The sequence below is a fragment of the Giraffa tippelskirchi genome, chromosome 6 (genome assembly GCF_054371585.1).
Source record: "Giraffa tippelskirchi isolate mGirTip1 chromosome 6, T2T-mGirTip1v1.2.pri, whole genome shotgun sequence".
In the NCBI taxonomy this organism is placed as follows: Eukaryota; Metazoa; Chordata; class Mammalia; order Artiodactyla; family Giraffidae; genus Giraffa; species Giraffa tippelskirchi.
In genome coordinates this window covers 112,136,057-112,156,297 of record NC_137280.1, presented here as the reverse complement: position 1 = coordinate 112,156,297, position 20,241 = coordinate 112,136,057, and the positions used below count along the sequence as shown (strand labels likewise).

Here is a 20,241-nt window from a genome sequence, read left to right as displayed (position 1 = left end):
TCCAGGTCTTGGCTAGGGTAAATAGTGCTGATATGAACTTAGAAGTGCGTGTATCTTTTTGAATTATGACTTCGGTCCAGGTATATGGCCAAGAGTGGAATTGCAGGATCATAGGGTAGCTCTATTTTTAGTGTTTTAAGAAACCTCCATAGTGTTTTCCATAGTGGTTGCACCAATTTATATTCCCACCAACAGTATAGGAGAATTCCCTTTTCTCCACACCCTCTCCAGTATTGATTGTTTGTAGACTTCTTGATGATGGCCGTTCTGATGGGTATCAGGGGATACCTCATTGTGTTTTTAAATCTGTTGGGTATATAGGTATATGCATGGGAATAACACTGCTGGGATTATAACTTTATGTTTAATTTTTTGAAGAAATGTGAAATTGTTTTCAAGTGTCTGTTCTAGTACACATTTTTGCCTACATTAAGATTACAATTTCAATGTATCCTTTCAACAAGTTTTATTTTGCAACTTTTAAAAATTATGGTCATCTAGTGGGTATATGGAGTGGTATCTCAGTGTTGCTTTTTTTTTAAATCTCCCCAATGCCTAATGATTCTGAGTATTTTTCACACGCTTATTGACTATTATGTATTTTATTCAAATCCTTTGCCCATGAATTCTAGACTTCAGTCAAATACCGTTTGTAAATAATACTTTTTTTGATAATGTTCTTTGTTTAAAAATTTTAATTTTGATGTCTGTTTTTTTTTTTTTTTTTAATCCACTGGTTCCCTTTGCTTTAGGTGTCATGTTTAAGAATCTTGCCTACTTCAGCTTTGAAGATTTACACTGAAATTTCCTTTAAGAGTCTGACATTTTTGTTGTTCTTGTTGGAAGTTTGTGATTTGACTCAGTCCCTCTACTTGCTTGGGTGTATTCAGATTTCCTCTCTTCTTGAATCAGCTTTAGCAATTGGTATGTTTCTAGGAATTTGTCTGTTTTATATAGGTTCAACTTACTGGCATACAAGTATTTATTGTATTCTCTTTTTACCCCTGGCGAGTTGATAGTAGTATGTCCACCTTTATTACTCACTTTAATTTAAGCCTTTGAGTAGAGTGGCTAGGTTATGGGCTGGGTGGTTAGGTTATGGACTTAAAATTAAGGAGTCACATTTTCTTTACAAGGTATTAAGTTAGTCTGCCACAATTGGGTGGATGCTAGTTGAAGATATAATACTCCTGAAGCAGAGACAAAGGACAGTTACCATTAGCCAGGACAGCGACATTTTTTGGTGCTATTTATATATAGTAACACGAAAAAAGCATTGAATGATGCTCATTCAATGGGTTGTGTTATAGGTGAAGAACCTTGAGTTCATGGAACCCAAATCTTTTACAACAGGAAGTAAGTATGCCTACCCTTGGCTCCACAGGGAGGCACTCTAACTTTTAAGGCTCTTTGCTATACAAGCACCTTAACTATAGTCTGGAACAAAGTGCAGTTTGTGCCTTACATGCAAAGACATGCAGAAATAAGAGAAACGCTGGAGAATGATCTTCAAAGTCAGGGGAGTACACAGAAAGTAGGGCATGAGAGACAGCAAGGACTTGGGATTTCACTCTGTGTAGAGGGATGTCAGGCTTCCCTGGTGGCTCAGTGGCACAGAATCCACCTGCCAATGCAGGAGACACAGGAGACCTAGGTTCCTTCCTTGGGTCAGGAAGATCCCCTGGAGAAGGGAATGGCCACCCACTCCAGTATTCTTGCCTGGAGAATTTCATAGATGGAGGAGACTCGCGGGCTACGGTCCATGGGGTCTCCAATAGTCAGACATGACTGAAGCGACTGAGCGCACACACACGCACAGAAGGATGCTGTTGTAGGGTTTTGAGGAAAAGTGGCACATGTTCACTTATATTTTGAAAGAATCACTCTGCTTCTGTGTAGAGATTAAACTGTACAGAGGGGGAAAAACTGTATGGAGGAAAGAGAGCAGTTAGGAAGCTATTAAAATATGCAGGTCAGTGATAATGATGATTAATTTAGTGGTGGAGTTAGGGATAAGTGATCAGATTGACAGTTTTGACAGCAGAATCCACTGGATTTTTCTGGCAGATAGGATCAAATTTAGGAAGAAAAGAGCAGTTAAATAGGACTTTTATGCTTTCGTCTGATCCACTGAATGCATGATGGTTCTATTTACTGGGATGGATGACCTTGGGGTAGAATTAAGGTTGTTGTTGTTTAGTCACTAAGCTGCGTCCAACCCTTGCGACCCCATGGACTGTAGCCTGCCAGGCTCCTCTCTGCATGATATTTCCCAGGCAAGAATACTGAAGTTTATTACCATTTCCTCCTCCAGGGGATCTTCCCCACTCAGGGATGGAACCCACATCTCTTGCAGCTCCTGCAATAACAGATGGTAAACACCGAGCCTCCAGGGAAGCCCAAAATTAGGTTGGGGAAATATAATCCAGAATACTATTTTGGTATTATATGAAAGGAGAAAAGGTTAGTACTCCCTTGACAGAGATGCACGAGGCCCTTGGCCTGACAACACACATATGTTTAAGGCATTTCCAGCTACTTGGTAGCATCTAACTACTGTTTTTGGGACTGATAAGCCAATTTGCAGGACAGGAATAGAGATGCAGACATAGAGAATGGACTGTGGACACAGCAGGGGAAGGAGAGAGTGGGACAAACTGAGAGAGTAGCACTGATATACATTGTACACATTGTAACCATGTGTACAAAGGATAGCTAGCAGAAGCTGCTATATAGCACAGAGAGCTCAGCTTGGTGCTCTGTGATGACTTAGAGGGGTGGGTTAGGGGAGTAGGAAGGAGGCTCCAAAGGGAGGGGATATATGTATACATATGGTTGATTTTTACAGCAGAAACTAACACAACATTATGGAGCAATTATATTCCAGTTAAAAAAGAATACAGTCGACATCCAGGAGAGATGCAGGGGGACATCATTGGGTATAGAAATCAGTGGTCATGAAGAGATGAAATCTGGAGATGACCTATTGACTCCCAAATATTATATTTGTCATTTGCAGTCCTGAGACTTCATAAGAAACATTGGAATAGAGTATAAATAGAAAATGAAGTCAAAATACTGAACCCTGGTGTCCTTCTGACATTTGGGGGCCAGAAAGAAGAGGATTCAGCCAATGGGAGGAAAAATCAGGAGACAGCTTGACCTTGTGTGCACGTGTGCTCAGTTGTGTCCAACTCTTTGCAACCCCATGGACTGGAGCCCACCAGGCTCCTCTGCCCATAGAATTGTCCGGGTAAGAATACTGGAGTGGGTTGCCATTTCCTACTCCAGGGGATCTTCCTGACCCTGGATAAGTAAAACTGATGGTGAAGATAATAAGGGTGGTCCCAACACTAGGTGGGGGTCTGTCTGTGTTTAGAAAATACAAATTCAAAAATAACTTTAAGTCCCTTGGCATGTAAATTGCAGACAGTATGATTGCTACTCTGCTGTTCATGCAAGGTAAGCAGGGATTTGGCAGGATGGGGTGCAGGGGGAGAGTTTTGGTGAAGGGACTGGGAATAAGGGGAAAGTAGATGACTGGACAACATGGTGAGGTGGCTGGAGAACTTGTATATTTTATTTTAGTTGCTAGGAAATAAATCCACCCTGTTTGCCCAAGTCTTTAGTAATGTGTACTACATAGAAATGCTTTTTGCATCTGTGTATGTTGATGTGTGTGAGAACTAAGTTGTCTATATCTGATGCAAAGTGGAGGGGAGGGGTGAAAGAAGCCACAAGTTTAAAGAGAGGAGTATTGATGTAAATATCTATAGAGTAGAGTTTTGAAGCTAGAATTGAGAAGGGCAGGGAAGTCAGGGGGATTGCAGAAACCTTCTGGTCAGAAAACGAGCTGGCATCTAGGTTACACTTACGTGACCAAGTAGCTGCTTGATTCTCCCATCATATTAACCACTTTGGTCTAGGACCTCTTGCCCCTTAACTTTTAGTATTCATGCTGATTTTCATAATCGCTTGCATTCTCAGTCCTGGCTGCTGCTGGACAAGACCATTGTGCTGTCAGCATCTCTCTGGCCTTGCCCTTTACTTCCGAAACAGGTCAAGTGAGACTGATGGCTATTTCATGAATCTAAGTACAAATAATTACGTTGAATAAGGAGGTTGCCTTCTCCGAAGCAAGGAAGAATGTATCTTTATGGTTTCAGCTGCCAAGTTTTCAAAACACAGTTTTTCCATTGCTTCTGGTTTCTTGGTTTTTTTTTTTTTTTTGCTTTTTTTTTAGGTAGATGGTGGTAATTAATTCTTCTTATCACTTATACAAACTAACTCCATATTTGAGGCAAAACTTGTTCTTTTTAAAAGGAGGTTTTGACAAGCCCCTACTACCTTTTGGATAATGGCTAGTTGATTGTATTTTTGATAGACTCTGAGTCCTGGTTCCAATATTTGAACACCAGAGAAACACAGAGAAATAAAAAAAAAATTGTGTTGAAGAAACAACAACAACAAAAAAACTAGCTTTATAAATCTAATCTTCCAAACTCTCCAACAATCTCTTATAAATTTTTGGATTAGGTAGTGTTACTCCTCTGGTTTGCACTTGACTTTGTCCTTCTTTAACTCTCTCTAATCTCTCCCTCCCTTCCTGTCCTTCTTTTATTCCTAAATGTACCCCCCCATAAACCCCAAAGTGGAAAAAACTACATGGAACCACCATTGAATCTGAGTCCAAATCTCATCGAAGTTCAAATCTCAGCATTAGCACCTCCCATCTTTGTGAGCTTTTCAAGGCAGCCTTTCTGCCTTGATTCCCTATCCTTTCACATGGGGGTTACTGTGTCACTTAGGGCTGTTGGGGAAATTAAAATATTGGATTGGACAAAAAGTTCATTTGGGTTTTTCTAAAAACCAAAAAGTTCATTTGGGTTTTCCATCTTATGGAAAAACCTGAACGAACTTTTTGGCCAGCCTAGTAGATGGTAAATACAAAGTGATTACAACAGTGCCTAACGTACTAAGCATTCAGTAAATGCTAACATTTGTTCTTCTTCAAATAGACTCCTATTTAAATAAGAAGCTAGAAAAAGAAAGCGTTTTGTAATGATGTCCTTTTGTACAGAAGAACCTGGAGCTGGGAGAAAGATGTTTGGAATTGAAGGATGGAGAGGAAAGGAAAGGAACATAAGACCTGTGTACTTTGAGCTAATTCAGCAAAGATTGTACTGGTTGGTTTCTTTTCTAGTTGCTCCTCATCTGTATAGCTCTGTCATTTAGATACTATTGAAAAAGCATGTGCCTTGATACTTGCAGGCCTGCTACTGGTCTTGAAACTAACAGTGACTTTGAGTCATTTATTTATTTTTGGAGTTATGATTTCTTATATCTAAAATGGGAATAGTAACCTCAAATCAAATATACTATGGAAAATGCTCCTTGAAAACATTACCAAGATTCACCCTGGGTTGGAAGATTTCTCAGATTCTATTGTAAGTAAATGAAGTCTGGGTATGATTTTACCAAGTTCGTCTGGCTCTTGCAGTCCGACTTAGCCACACAAGTTCTCCTGTTTCTAGGGAAATTACTTCAATTAATCTCTGAATGGCAGCCCTCTCCCCTGGCACAGCAGACAGCAGCTGTTGAATACCCGGGAACAGGAGACAACAGTCTCGTTCTGTGACAGGGAGGGTGAATATTTTTTGTTCAGCTGTAATCACAGAGAAGATTAGGAGTGGGTAGAGTTTGTCCAGAGCCGAATAATTTCCTCTCCTTTATCCAAAACAGAAAGCAAGAACAGATGAACTCCTCCTGGTGTCATGACAAAAGAAATCCAGTTCAGTCATGGCCCTTCTCTCGGGCTGCACATCCTTAGGCGCAAGCACACAATCTCAGGATCACCAGCAGATTAGACTAGAATGGCTCTCTGGAAGAAGTCATGATCTGTCTTGTCAGAGGCCTTCTGGGGACACTTTACCTCTTACATTAATGACACAATATCCTGGAAATGCTTCTTTGGAAATCATCTGAATATATTACAAAACTCTGTGGTTTAGCAATCCCAACTCAACTGACTGAAAACTCTTCTGGTTTTGATAATTATATCAGGGTACAGACAATAGTACAAAACCTTGAAGCATTTTGTTTTTTCCCTTGGAACTTGCAGGGAGCCATACATTTACATTAGAGACCTGTCTCCTGCAGAATTTTATTGGGAAAACCATAGCTATTATAAATACTCTCTCATAGAAGCTAGAACTATTTAAGGTTTTTTTTTTTGTTTTGTTTTGTTTTGATTTTGTAATGCCTTTTAGAAATGGTCGAATGCTTGATATTTAATTCTTAAAAAAACAATTTTCCCTTGAACAGATCCTTGGTTTTCTGTACGATGTATTGGTGTAATTTTTTCCACTAACAGATTTAGGCATTTTGGCTATTTCAGTATTAAAGACAGATTAATGGACATTTAATTCAATAAACTTGTAGGATTAAACCCAGTACTCAAAGTGAAGTGATGTAAGATATTTTAGCAAGGGTCTTAGCTTTCTTTCCCAAGTCCCAAATTGGCTTCTACTTTGACAGAATTATTTGTATATTTCTTGGAGCTATTTTCCGGATTGTGCAGGGTTTGAATCCAAGGTGGCCTATTTGATCCATCTGTGTTTCTGTTAAGGTTGGTGCCTGGCTGAATGATTTTCTGAAAGAATTAAGAAATGTTCTTCCTGACTAACCACAGGAAAAAAATAGTGGGGAGAACATTAACTATGCCAGCTGAAAGGATCAACTTTCTAAAGAAAAACTTAGAAAGGAGCTAGTGGAATATGGGTGGAATATGGGTTTTATGGGGGTGGAGGCTCTAAGTTGTCAAGATGATTCTCAGGAGAGGAAATTAAATATCAATCAAAGAATTAACCATGCAGGTCAAAGAAAGTGATTAAGAACAAATTAAGCTTAGGCTAAATTAGAAGAAAAATAGTATTGTACGTAATCATTTTTATAATGAAACAATTGGATCTTAGTATCATTAAGTCATTAGCTCATCTAATCAAGGAAAAGAATGCCCAAGTACCTAATTAGGAAAGAGAAATGTGAAACACCTACAATTAGAGAAGATATCAAGAATCTATACGAAAATAGGGGACTTTATATAAAACTTAGATTAAAAACTTTTTCTTAGTTTTATTTGTATTTTCCTAGAAAGTTTAAACTGACTAGATGAATAATCCTGAAAATGATGAGACTATTTTAAAAAAAGCCTTGAAAAGATTTGAACTGTTTGCTTTCACAGAGGAATTCTTTTAAATCTTTAAGCAACAAATAATCCCTTTATTATTTCTGCTATTCTGGTTTTGTTTTACTGGTTCCCTCCCCACCCTACTCCACCAGGAAATCTACCTTGACAAAAGCAATACCCACCTACCGCTTCTACGTAAAACAGATTATTCTTACTCATGAATGTTGATAAAACAACTCTAAATAGAAAAATTTCAGATAGAATTGAAGAAGTCTACTGAAATCCTTCTAGACTTAATATTGGTTTATGGGATCAGCACAGGCTTGTATGTGGCTTTAGACATAAAAGTATTCATGGGCTGGAACAATGTGTCCTTTTGTTTTTCAGTTCTTCTCCCTGTGTGTTACATTAAAGTAATTCAACAGGGACGCTATTAGCCTTAGGTGGTTCTAATGCCTTGGTAACCTATGTAAGTCAAAGTGGGTGCACTCAAGTCTGGGAGAATGAAGCTTAAGAACAACTAACCACAAACAGCCAACTAGGCTTTCCCAGGCAAGGCAACTGCCTAAGTGATAGACAGTCAGTTAAGTTCCTTGCTTTGCTACTACGTGTTCTCTATGAAAATCTTTATCCCAGCTCCCATCACTGAAAGGTTCCTAACCACTTTTCGTTTCATGCAGTCCAATTTGAATTGCCATAAGGAAAAGGGGGCTTCCCTGGTGGCTTAGACAGTGAAGAATCTGCCTGCAATGAGAGAGACCTGGGTTTGATCCCTGGGTTTGGAAGATCCCCTGGAGGAGGGCATGACAACCCACTCCAGTATTCTTGCCTGGAGAATCCCATGGACAGAGGAGCCTGGCGGATTACAGTCCATGGGGTTGTAAAGAGGTGGGTATGACTGACCGACTGAGCACAGCACACCTTACTTAAATAAGACTTAAATTTTGATGTGGCACAGTTATCTATTAACAGTTGATGACACCTTCTGTTGTGGGAGAGGGAAGATGGCTGAAAACAACTTGATATTGACATTTTCCAAACTCAATGATGCCAGTTGCATAAGGCCATCTTTCTTCCAGCCCTTTTGCAGCTAACCCAGGAGAGAACTCGGACCTTAGTGCTGCATGCTTACCTCTGTTTCATATCAGTTCAGTTTAGTCGCTCAGTTGTGTCCAACTCTTTGTGACCCCCTGGACCGCAGCATGCTAGACTTCCCTGTTTATCAAAAACTCCCAGAGTTTACTTAAACTCATGCCCATTGAGTCGGTGATGACATCCAACCATCTCATCCTCTGTCATCCCCTTCTCCCACCTTCAATTTTTCCCAGCATCAGGGTCTTTTCCAATGAGTCAGCTCTTTGCATCAGGTGGCCAAAGTACTGGAGTTTCAGCTTCAACATCAGTCTCTCCAATGAATATTCAGGACTGATCTTTTAGGATGGACTGGTTGGATCTCTTTGCTGTCCAAGGGACTCTCAAGAGTCTTCTCCAACACCACAGTTCAAAAGCATCAATTCTGCGGTGCTGAGCTTTCTTTAGAGTCCAAGTCTCACATCCATACATGACTACTGGAAAAACCATAGCCTTGACTAGACAGACCTTTGTTGGCAAAGTAATGCCTCTGCTTTTTAATATGCTGTCTAAGTTGATCATAACTTTTCTTCCAAGGAGTAAATGTCTTTTAATTTCATGGCTGCCATCACCATCTGCAGTGATTTTGGAGCCTCCCCCCCCACAAAAGTTTGCCACTGTTACTCTACCTATTTGCCCTGAAGTGATGGGACCGGATGCCATAATCTTTGTTTTCTGAATGTTGAGCTTTAAGCCAACTTTTTCACTCTCCTGTTTTACCTTCATCAAGAGGCTCTTTAGTTCTTCTTTGCTTTCTGCCATAAGGGTGGTGTCATCTGCATATCTGAGGTTATTGATATTTCTCCCAGCAATCTTGATTCCAGCTTGTGCTTCATGCAGCCCAGTGTTTCTCATGATGTGCTCTGCATATAAGTTAAATAAGCAGGGCGACAATATATAGCCTTGATGTACTCCTTTTCTTATTTGAAACCAGTCTTTTGTTCCATGTCCAGTTCTAACTGTTGCTTCTTGACCTGCATACAGGTTTCTCAGGAGGTAGGTCAGGGGGTCTGGTATTCCCATCTCTTTCAGAATTTTCCAGTTTATTGTGATCCACACAAAGGCCCACTTAATTGTTTCCTAGGCTTTGTCTCTGTGTTCTTCTCTACTGGCAACAGTTAAAATAACATGGAATGGGGACGAGGTAGCCCCTGAAAGAAAGGAATGCTGGTATGTTAATACCATACATCCATTACCAAAGGTTTGTTCTAGGAATGCGTGTCGAGTTGGATATTATACAATGTTTCTTATGATTTTACTGTATTGTTTACTATATTTACTGCATTTGGTCTCCAGTGAGAACATTAGATTAGTTCTTTAAATGACCAAAATGCCTTTAATATAATTGAATATACATCCTCAAAGTAATTGTAATTAAAATGGTAATTGAAAAATTCATTAAAAAGAAGTCATTTCAAACTCACAGGTACTATAGAGCTTAATCTTAAAAGATGATGCTGTTAAAGTGCTTCACTCAATGTGCCAGCACATTTGGAAAACTCAGCAGTGGCCACAGGACTGGAAAAGGTCAGTTTTCATTCCAGTCCCAAAGAAAGGCAATGCCAAAGAATGTTCAAACTACTACACAATTGCATTTATCTCACATGCTAGCAAAGTTATGCTCAAAATCCTCCAAGCCAGTCTTCAACAGTACATGAACCATGAGCTTCCAGATGTTCAAGCTGGATTTGAAAAAGGCAGAGGAACCAGAGATCAAATTGCCAACATGTGTTGGATCATCAAAAAAAGCAAGAGAATACCAGAAAAACATCTGCTTCATTGGCTATGCCAAAGCCTTTGACTGTGTGGATCACCACAAACTGTGGAAAATTCTTCAAGAGATGGGAATACCAGACCCCCTGACCTGTCTCTTGAGAAACCTGTATGCAGGTCAGGAAGCAACAGTTAGAACTGGACATGGAACAACAGACTGGTTTCAAATCGGGAAAGGAGTATGTCAAGGCTATATATTGTCACCCTGCTTATTTAACTTATATGCAGAGTATATCATGCGAAATGCCAGGCTGGATGAAACACAAGCTGGAATCAAGATTGCTGGGAGAAATATCAATAACCTCAGATATGCAGATGATACCACTCTTATTGCAGAAAGTGAAGAAGAACAAGAGAGCCTCTTGATGCAAGTGAAAGAGGAGAGTGAAAAAGCTGGCTTAAAACTCAACATTCAAAAAACTAAAATCATGGTATCTGCTTCTGTCCCTTCGTGGCAAATAGATAGAGCAACAGTGGAAACAGTGGCAGACTTTATATTTTTAGGCTCCAAAATCACTGCAGTTTGTGACTGCAACATCAAATTAAAAGACACGTGCTCCTTGGAAGAATAGCTGTGACCAGCCTAGACAGCATATTAAAAAGCCGAGACATTACTTTGCCCACAAATGTCTGTCTAGTCAAAGCTTATGGTTTTTCCAGTAGTCATATATGGATGTGAGACTTGGACTCTAAAGAAAGCTGAGTGCCGAAGAATTGATGCTTTTGAACTGTGGTGTTGGACAAGACTCTTGAGAGTGACCTTGGACTGCAAGGAGATCAAACCAGTCAATCTTGAAGGAAATCAATCCTGAATATTCATTTGAAGGACTGAAGCTGAAGCTCCAATACTTTGGCCCCCTGTTGCGAAGAACTGACTCATTGGAAAAGACCCTGATGCTGGGAAAGATTGAAGGCAGGAAGAGATGGGAACGACAGAGGATGAGATGGTTGGATGGCATCAATGACTCAATGGACAGGTGTTTGAGCAAGCTCTGGGAGTTGGTGATGGACCAACTTGGTGAAGCCTGGCGTGCTGCAGTCCGTGGGGTCACAAAGAGCTGGACATGGGTGAGCAACTAAGCACCTGGTAAATGCTAAGAAAGAACCCATGTAAAATTTCTCTTTGAGGAGCCTTGATAATTTTTAAAAAGAAGTGTTGAGATAATAGAGTTTGAGTGATTGGCACTTGCTGGCAGTTCTCAGTTGGAAATCTTTCCTCCCAGCTATGTCTCTCTGAGCTCTGACTCCATGACTCAGTCTCAAATAAGCTTCCCTCCTCTCTGCCCTGGGACACAGTTATGCTGCCTGACAGGAAGCTCTGTGAGGCCCTGAGTTTCTCCTCCATGTCACATGTACCTCCCTTCAGGCAGCATTCACTCCTGCTGCCGTCTCAGTAAGCCAAGGAGGTCCATTTCTTGGCTTCCTAAGTGTTTAAAAGAACTTGAAGCATAAAATCTGGAGCACAGGGCATTCTTAGGCTTTCTGTTAATTAAATTTTGGATCTTTTCTGAATACATGGGTTCAGTTTGGGGCTATAATTCAAATACAAAATTGTGATGATTATAATTTATATAATTTTATTTGGTATCTGTTTCAACCTCACCTTATCCTGTCATTGATTACAAAGCTGTCTTTCTTCCTCTCGCCCTCTACTCTAGGTGGTAGTATTGGGGAATATTAGGACACAAAATATGAGAGTCAGACTCATGGCAGTTAAGTCAGGCCAATCTGTGTAAGCATCAGGAGTTAGAGACTGCTGCTTCTTACCTCCACCTGCAGATTACTTAGTGGCTTGAAATAGGTACTGTAATCTATGGAGAGAAGAGTGCAATTGGTTAGTTTAGTTTTGATGACACTACCATGGATTAGTGAGACTCTTAGAAGGATTCTCTGCCACCGTTTTTCTTGATAAGCTTCTAGCATTGTGGATCAGACGGTCCTCTCACTCTTAAAGTACCCTGATGAATTCGGGTAGACCTCTTTATAGGGAAGGTGAGCACATTGCCTCCAGAAATAAAAATCTCACTTAAAAGTGGAATGGAAACTGACCAATAACAAAGTTATTAATTTCAAGTAGAGGAAATAACTTACAAAGCTAACGTCAGTTACTTCTCATGGGTAAAGTATTTCCTTTTATATACTTGGTCACTTAGGTATGTATATACAGGAACCAACCAGAAGGATTTTGCTTAACGCTCTTAGATTTTCACCGCACCACCAGTGCCATTAGCAGAAAATGCTGCAAACTTCAATGTGTACCCATAGGTACATTATTACTCTTCAAACCACTGTTCCCCAGGAGCCCACAAACGTCCTACACCCTGAGCAGGTGAGCAGTAGTTACAGACACCATGTATAAGTTCTTGTCTTCTTGGCAATATGCCTCTTTCTGTGATTGAAGGAAAAAATATAAAACATTATTAGACACTCTTGAAAATACATCACTCAGTGTCCTTTTATGATTTGTGTGGAAATGAATCATAACATATAGAGTAAATTCCCCCCAAATTTAAGCGATTTGAATGAAATGAAAACAAATTGTGTATGGCACAGATGTAATAAGCTCCTTATAATTTCTCTTTCAATTAATTTTTATGAAAGCTCACCATTGTCTATTTTATTCAGTCCTTGAGTGTAAACTTAGAATATTATTTTTTAAAGTTAACCATAAAATTATTCATTTTTTTCTTAAAGTCAGATTTATTGGTGTTTCAAGAATACTTCAAAATCTGAATATCTTCTTTGTCTCCTGATTCTTTCTACTTTGCTTTTTCAAAGGAGATTTAGTTCACTGATGAAAGTTACTTGAAAATTGATGTTGAAGACCTTCCCATATGGAACTATATGTGTGTTTTTTGCATACATGTATGTGTGTTTAAAATATACATATATAAATACACAGTATATTTACAGTAGGTTTTCCTTTCTCTTTTGTGTTGATTTCAAGGGCATAATAAACCTTCCAGTGTTAACTTCTAAGCATGAGTGTCCATAAAATGAGATGTCATCATACATACTCAAGATTTCTTATAAACTTGTCCATCTGAGTGTTAAACAGCATTCCTCCCAAGTAGAGTCTGTTTCCAATATGTTGCTTGCAAAGGTTGTAATTTAATGGAATATGATACATAGAGTATCTTAACTCTTTTGCTTATTGTTACTCTGAAGGCTTTAAGGCCTCCTTAAAACAAGTCAAAATATGCAGCATGGTGGATGGTAAGTGACAGCTTTTGGTCTTGATGTGACTTTCCCCTGATCATCAGATTTTGAGATTGCTTTGCAGAAATCCCGAATAGCCCTCATTGTTAATGTATAAATACCCTATGGGGGAAAGACAGGGTGTTTGATGTCCATACTTCTTGTCATCACATTATGTACAGTGGGAGAAATGGAAACTCTGAGGTCATCTCTTTCCAGGATAGAAATAAGAGTTCACACATCTAGATTCCCACTGTCTTTCTGCTAGAACTTACATGGAGGCATATCTTTATATACTCACTTAAAAGGGGAGCACAAATACATATGCTTTTCAGTTAAGTAATTCTCCTGCACCTGCTTGATGCAATTCACATTGTGAATATATCATTGGATGTCTTAATCTTCTTAGAATCTTGTTGAGATGATGTCTCCTAACTCAGTGTCAGAACTCCCTCATTACTGGACACATAGAAAGTTGAACACAACTCCTGAGAAACTTATGCCTTAAAAGGAACTCATCCAGGTACAAATAAAAATAAGTCACGTGAGTTTTGCAGTGGCTACTGTGGGTATCAGGTTTGAATGAGGGGAGTTTTGGGGCATGGACTGTGCAGTAGAAAACATCAGATCAGCTTAAGAAATGGGGAGGCCCTGAGAGCAATGGTTCTAAAGTACATCACAACAGACAGTTTGATGGATAGTTGACAGTGTTGAAGAGGTTAGTTTTCAGACTGTAAGTATGAATACCAAAAGTTACTTTAAAAGAATCAAGTTACTCCTAAAACAAAGAACCCCTCCAAACTGAAAAGACAGCTCCTCTCTGGCTGAGAAGCTGTGCTTCAGCGATGGTCTGCTTGGTAATTCTTTAATGCTATTTTGAGTTTGACATATTTCTGGCTAAAAACACTCTTAAAAGAATATCTGTTTGTTTGAAATTTCTCATCTCCCCAACTTCTGCCCCACTTGTTACCATTGGACAGTTGCTCTCTGCCCGGGGAAAGTGAGTCCCAGCTGTGGTTGACCGCTCTCTGCAGTCTTTAAGATGCCCTGGCGTCTCACTCAGGGCTTGGAGCCACTAACATGAGCAGGAAGGGAAATGCGGGAGGTACATTAATGTGGGAGAAAAGAGATTATTTCAAAAGCAGCATACCAGTAACTTACAAAAAGCTACTTCAAGAGCCAGTTTCCTTCAGCGCCAAAAACACTCCCTTGAGTGAGTTGTGAGGCAGTGTTAATCTGTCAGCACTCAGAGCTGCAATCGGGAGCATAGTTCTCAGTCTGTGTCTGTGGTTTCTTAGCTGGAAAGAGTTAAAAAGTTTTTGAGAAAAAGCAGGCCTGTGTGTGCTCAAGTGTGTTTTAATTCTACCAATTGACTGCTTTAATCTAATCTAATAAATACTGTCTAATTTCCACTTGACAGCATAGACCTAACCTGCTCTTACATCCTATTTATAAAAGGTTCACATCTTATCAAGTATAATGTATCTTGAGAATTTAAAACCAATTATTTCATGGAACTGATAGTCTCTGTGTGCTAAGCACATGTGGGTTTTGACGACCTTATCTGCAAACTGCCTTTATTTTTACAATCAGAACTCAGGTCAGATTAGTTAGAATATGGCTTGAACATCTTTAACTTGGAATATGTAGCTTCTTAATAAACTTTGAAATGTAAGATAGAAGGGAATAGGTTTTTCATGTTTCTAATTGTTCATAACCCTTTGTGGCTATAGAAAAGCAATGTTGCCTTAAGCAGACTGATGGGAATGTAAGGTAGGAAATGCCAGTTTTATAATTGCCTTGAAGTGGATTGAAATAGGATGCATGCAAACTGTTAGCCATGTCTCTCCATTTTCTCCCTTTGCTAGTGTCCTTTTATCTACCATTAATGTCTGACAGAAGTCTTCTGTGTTCACTTTTGGACACAGTGGGAGAAGGAGATGGTAGGATGATTTGAAATAACAGCTTTGAAACATATATGTTACCATTTGTAAAATAGCCAGTGAGAATTTGATGTATGGTGCAGGGAACCCAAAGCCGGTATTCTGTGACAACCTGGAGGGGTAGGGTGGAGAGGGAGGTGGGAGGGGGGCTCAGGAGGGACGGGAAACATGTATGCCCATGGCCCATTATGTTGATATATGGCAGGGCCATCACATATTGTAATTATCCTCCAATTAAATAAATCAAAATTCACTTAGCATGAGAAACAAAGTCCTCTCTGTCTACAGTAAAGGTGCTGGCTGCAATCTACAGGTGTGAACCCAGCTTACAGGGGGAAATGTGGAATGAACGCAGGTTTATGAAGTGGTTTTTTTTTTTTTTTTTTGTGGACTGTTTTAAAAGTCTGTATTGAATTTGTTACAATATCACTTCTGTTTTACCTTTTGGTTTTTTGGTCCTGGGGCATGTGGATCTTAGTTCCCCCTCCAGGGATCAAACCTATACCCTCAACATTGGAACACGAAATCTTAACCACTGGGCCGCCAGGGAAGTCCTTACAAAGTCTTATTCTCTACCTGAGAACATCCTTGTGGGTGCTGGTTGTAGAAAGCATCTTTGGTGAACCTGCTTTAGACCATGCCGTCTTTTCAGATTTGTTGGCTCCACCATGCTAATGACTTTTAAAGGGCAAAGAAGATTGTGTTCTCTTGTATATTAACTAAAGATAGAAATATAGATTAAGTAAGTCAGAGAAACTTCAAACATTAGCTGACTTGTTTTTTCCACGATAGAACTTTCCTTATGACTTGTGGTCATTTTTGGCTATATAGGTGGGTCTTTCAGGGACCAGTGATCTGAGAAGTGCTGTTGATGGTGAGATGGTGTCTCTGGTCAGCCTTGTTGGCATGGACGGGCATGTCCCAGTGATAGCAGCTGTGCTTGTCTCCTGGTTTGGTTCAAGCAGTTTCTGCACATATATCTGGTGATTTATTGCAAGCCCAGCTGCTTTGCTTATTTTTTCAGTACATGAAATAAAAAATCATTTGTAATTGAAGCTCAGAGAGAAATAATATTAAATATGACTTCCCATCCGCCAAGGAGCAGAAGGTACAAGTTTGTTTTATGATTTAAAGCCATCTGCAGACAGATGCATGGTTATTTAGAGGAGACCCTTGGATGCTGTTTGGAATGCATTTTTAGCTGGAGGAGGTGCTTTCTCTTGGGACTTAAGCTTAAAAACAACTGTATTTTTTTTCTGATTAGCATGACCAGCATAGTAATCCAGAAATAAAATGAGACTTTAAAACACATGTGCAGACATTTACGCCTACACACATTCACCTCTGCCTTTACATACGCACACACAAACGCAGTTACAGTGTTGTATGGATTCAGAACTTGTGTTAAAGAGAAGCAAGTAGAAACATTACTAATAGAGCTAAATGAAAGGGACAGTTGAGGCTGAAAGACAGATGTCTAATAAAGGCAAGAAAATGCTCCAGAAGCCTCTCTCTTAGCAGTGGTCTGGCGACAGTTTCTACAATTATTATGTCCTTCACAGTAGAAAATTTCAGTGGCACATTGAACTCCATTCAGGCAACTTTTACAAAATCATTCCGTTTCTTCCAATTTTTTGTGTGTACTTACTCTACCTTCACAGGCCATTCTAATGAGAGCCTTAGGTGTTCCTTCTTTTTTGCAGCCTATGTGTTAGTGCCTGGATGACCCAAAATTATCAGGACTGAGTCTTGACTGCTTTGTGTGAGTATATGAAAGGCAGACTGACGGTACATTGTTTTTGTGATGACTGCTTGTGAATAGGAGAATAAACAAAGTTTTACGGGAGCACAGGAGAAAGAGTGAGCACTTGTTTTATGAAAGAGAGTAGTTGGTATGGTTCTTGACACTGAATTTCCCTGAGAATTCAGTTTTTCATGCAATCTTAGGTCCTCTTTCCGGTGAATCCTAAATACCAGGTGAGTCTTTTCTGTTCTACATCCACTCATTTTCCTTCTTCCTTCATTTTATTCAGGATGTATTTCTTTTATTCTCCTTCACTGAAGACTTAATAATTGACTGTTTTTGGTGGATGTTCTAAATGTGAGCTTCCAGTGTGGCCAGCTTCTGCATATAGTCTTTCCAACATCTTGTCAGGTTTCAGCCAGGACAAGCAGTAAATATCCCTGGCAGAGTATTAAACAGATTTATGGACATCAGAGGGATCCTTAAAAAGTTACTAGAGATACTACCTTTCCAAGATACAGGGTGACTCCCAGAGATACCCCAAAGAAACAACAATTCCACTGACAGCCAGCAACAGTCAGGAGGACTTGAAGCACAAATGAGGGGCCACCCACATTCTGTCCATGTTTCTGGGGCCTCCAACCTGATGTGCCAAGCCCAGCTCTCAGGATAAAAGGCAAGAGAAGAAGGCAGTACTGTCCCTGGGAGAGAAACGATTGATAACCAGTGGGTACCCGAAAGCAGATTCACAAGTCACATCTCAGAGATATAATCCTTAATATGTTTTAGCCTGCCAACCTGAATTTGGGAAGGTCGGGGCAAAGTGAAATTTTACCTTCTGTCACCAAGCTCCACATGTCAATATCTGGAGAGAGCTGACTTTTGTAAGACTTTTCACCCTTGGCTAACTTTCCCAGGATCCCATCTCAGTGGAATTCTTTCTCATCTCCAGAAACTGTAGAGGAGGAAAAATAATTTCCTTCTGCTCTTGATGGTGAGTGCTTTGCTGAGACTCCTTGTCCTCCAGGGCGTCTCATAAATGCGTGAATTACTGGGTTGGCCAAAAGTTTGTTCAGGTTTTTCTATGACAGCGTGTGGAAAAGCCCAAACACACTTTTTGGCCAACCCAGTCCCTAGGTCAAAACTTGGTCACTGTGGCCACCTTAGTCCAAGATCATCCTTGGTAAGGTTAACCTGCTTGTTGACCTGAAGAATTAAGGCCGCTTTGTGTTGGGTCCCCTTGTGTCATGCTCTCCTGTGTTGCCAAAAAATGCTCGAAGTTTGGAAGCTTATAACACAGAAACTAAGAAGTTAGGGTCCATGAGAGGCTTGGCTACCAGCTCCAGAGGTGTTGAGCAAGTGGTACTCAAAGGAATGCACATGAGCCTTCGCCTGGTTGCTCACCGCTCCTGGGGAGGCCTGAGAGCTCTTTACGACCCTTTGGACTGGAGCCCGCCAGGCTCATCTGTCCATGGGATTTTCCAGGCAAGAAGACTGGAGCAGGTTGCCGTTTCCTTCTCCAGGGGATCTTCCCAACCCAGAGGTCGAACCCACGTCTCCTGCATTGCAGGTGGGTTCTTCACCCGCTGAGCCACTGCGGAAGCCCGCCTATAAAACTAGAACTGTCCAAAGGAACTAAGGTGTATTAGAAAGGTTGGGAGTTTATTTGAACAAAATGGATTCAATCAGGACGTGTCTCATGTAACAGGTAGAAAGGAGCACTGCCTGAGGAGCAGCTTGAAGTGGAAGGCTTGTGTTGGCAGAAGGAAGTGGGAACAAAGCGGTGGTCATAGTTAATTCGCTTCTGTCTGGTGCAAGATGACTTTCTCTAGTGAATGACAGGGAGGTGTGAAGCAGATTACCTACTAGCGCTCTTCAGGGGGATTCCTGCTGGACTCATTTAAGACGCAGTTTCTGGGAGAGCCGAAACTGTAATTAAGTCTTGGTTTGGTGATGTGGAGCTTAGCTTAAGTGACTCAGTTTTGGGCCTGGTGTCTTTTTTTAATTTCTAATTTATTTATTGGCTGTACTGGGTCTTTGTTGCTGTGTGGGCTTTTCTCCAGTTGCAGTGAGCAGGCGCTACTCTCTAGTTGTGGCGCACGGGCTTCTCACTGCAGGGGCTTCTCTTCCTGCTGAGCACTCGAGGGCACTTAGCTTAGGCTTTAGTAGCTGTAGCATGTGGTCTCAGTAGTTGCGGTTCCCGGGTTCTAGAGCACAGACTCAATAGTTGCCGCGCACGGACTTAGTTGCTCAGCAGCACGTGGGATCTTCCCAGACCAGGGATTGAACCGTGTCTCTTGCATTGGAAGGCAGATCGCTTACCACTGAGCCACCAGGAAAGCCCCTGGTGTCTTGTTTTTAACAGTATACAGTGGTGAAGAATCTGCCTGCCAATTCAGGAGAACTAGGTTTGATCGCTGGGTCGGGAAGATCCCCTGGAGAAGGAAATGGCAACCCACTCCAGTACCCTTGCCTGGAAATTTCCATGGACAGAGGAGCCTGGTGGGGTACAGTCCATGGGGTCACAAAGAATTGGACACGACTGAGCGAGTAAACCACCACCACCCATTACCCTTTATCAAATCTGTGACGTACAGATGTTTTCTCCAGTTTCATGGGTTGCCTTTTCATTTTGTTGACTGTTCCTTCCGCTGTGCATATCCAGGAATTCATTGCAGAGATCAGTGTCCAGAAGCATTTTCTCCCTTTGTTCTAGGAGTTATATGATTCCAGGTCTTAGATATAAATGTTTAATCCATTTTGAGTTCATTTTTATGAGTGGTATAAGTAGGAATTCAATTTCATTCTTCTGCATGTGGTTATCAAGTCTTCTCAACACCATTTATTGGAGACTATCCTTTCCCCCTCTGAATAATCTTGGCTCCCTTGTTAAGTGTTCATTGACCTGAAAAAATTCTTGCAAGCCACCATCAAGAGACTGAGAAGGAAACAAGCAAAACTATTCTCTGTAATGGAAAGAAGGAAAGGTTTAGAGATAAGGGACTACTCTAAGTTCAAAGGCAGCATCCCTGTTGCTATGTATCTACCCCTTATTAGCTAGCTGCCACCTGAGAATGAGGAATGCACTTCTTGAGTCTCAGTTTCTAAATCTCTTAATTGGAGTTTAACTAGATCAGACTTTCAACTTATCTTTTCTGCAGCAAATGAGAAGTGTGATAACCTGCCCAGTGCAAATCTCAGGGCATTAATTGTATCTGAAGCTCTTTCTCTCTTATAAAAAATAAAGTCTTAGTAGAAAGCAA

The 20,241-nt window shown here is 40.5% G+C and overlaps 1 protein-coding gene and 1 non-coding gene across 5 annotated transcripts in view; both read left to right on the top strand.

Annotated features, from left to right (window-relative positions):
- LOC145509795 (uncharacterized) overlaps positions 1-20,241 on the top strand; it is a 1,222,357-nt gene that overhangs the window by 327,397 nt on the left and 874,719 nt on the right. The gene's annotated exons all lie outside the window — the stretch shown is intronic.
- LOC145511849 (U6atac minor spliceosomal RNA) lies at positions 2,442-2,564 on the top strand. Its single transcript, XR_014058221.1, has one exon. It is a non-coding gene; the product is annotated as a U6atac minor spliceosomal RNA (small nuclear RNA).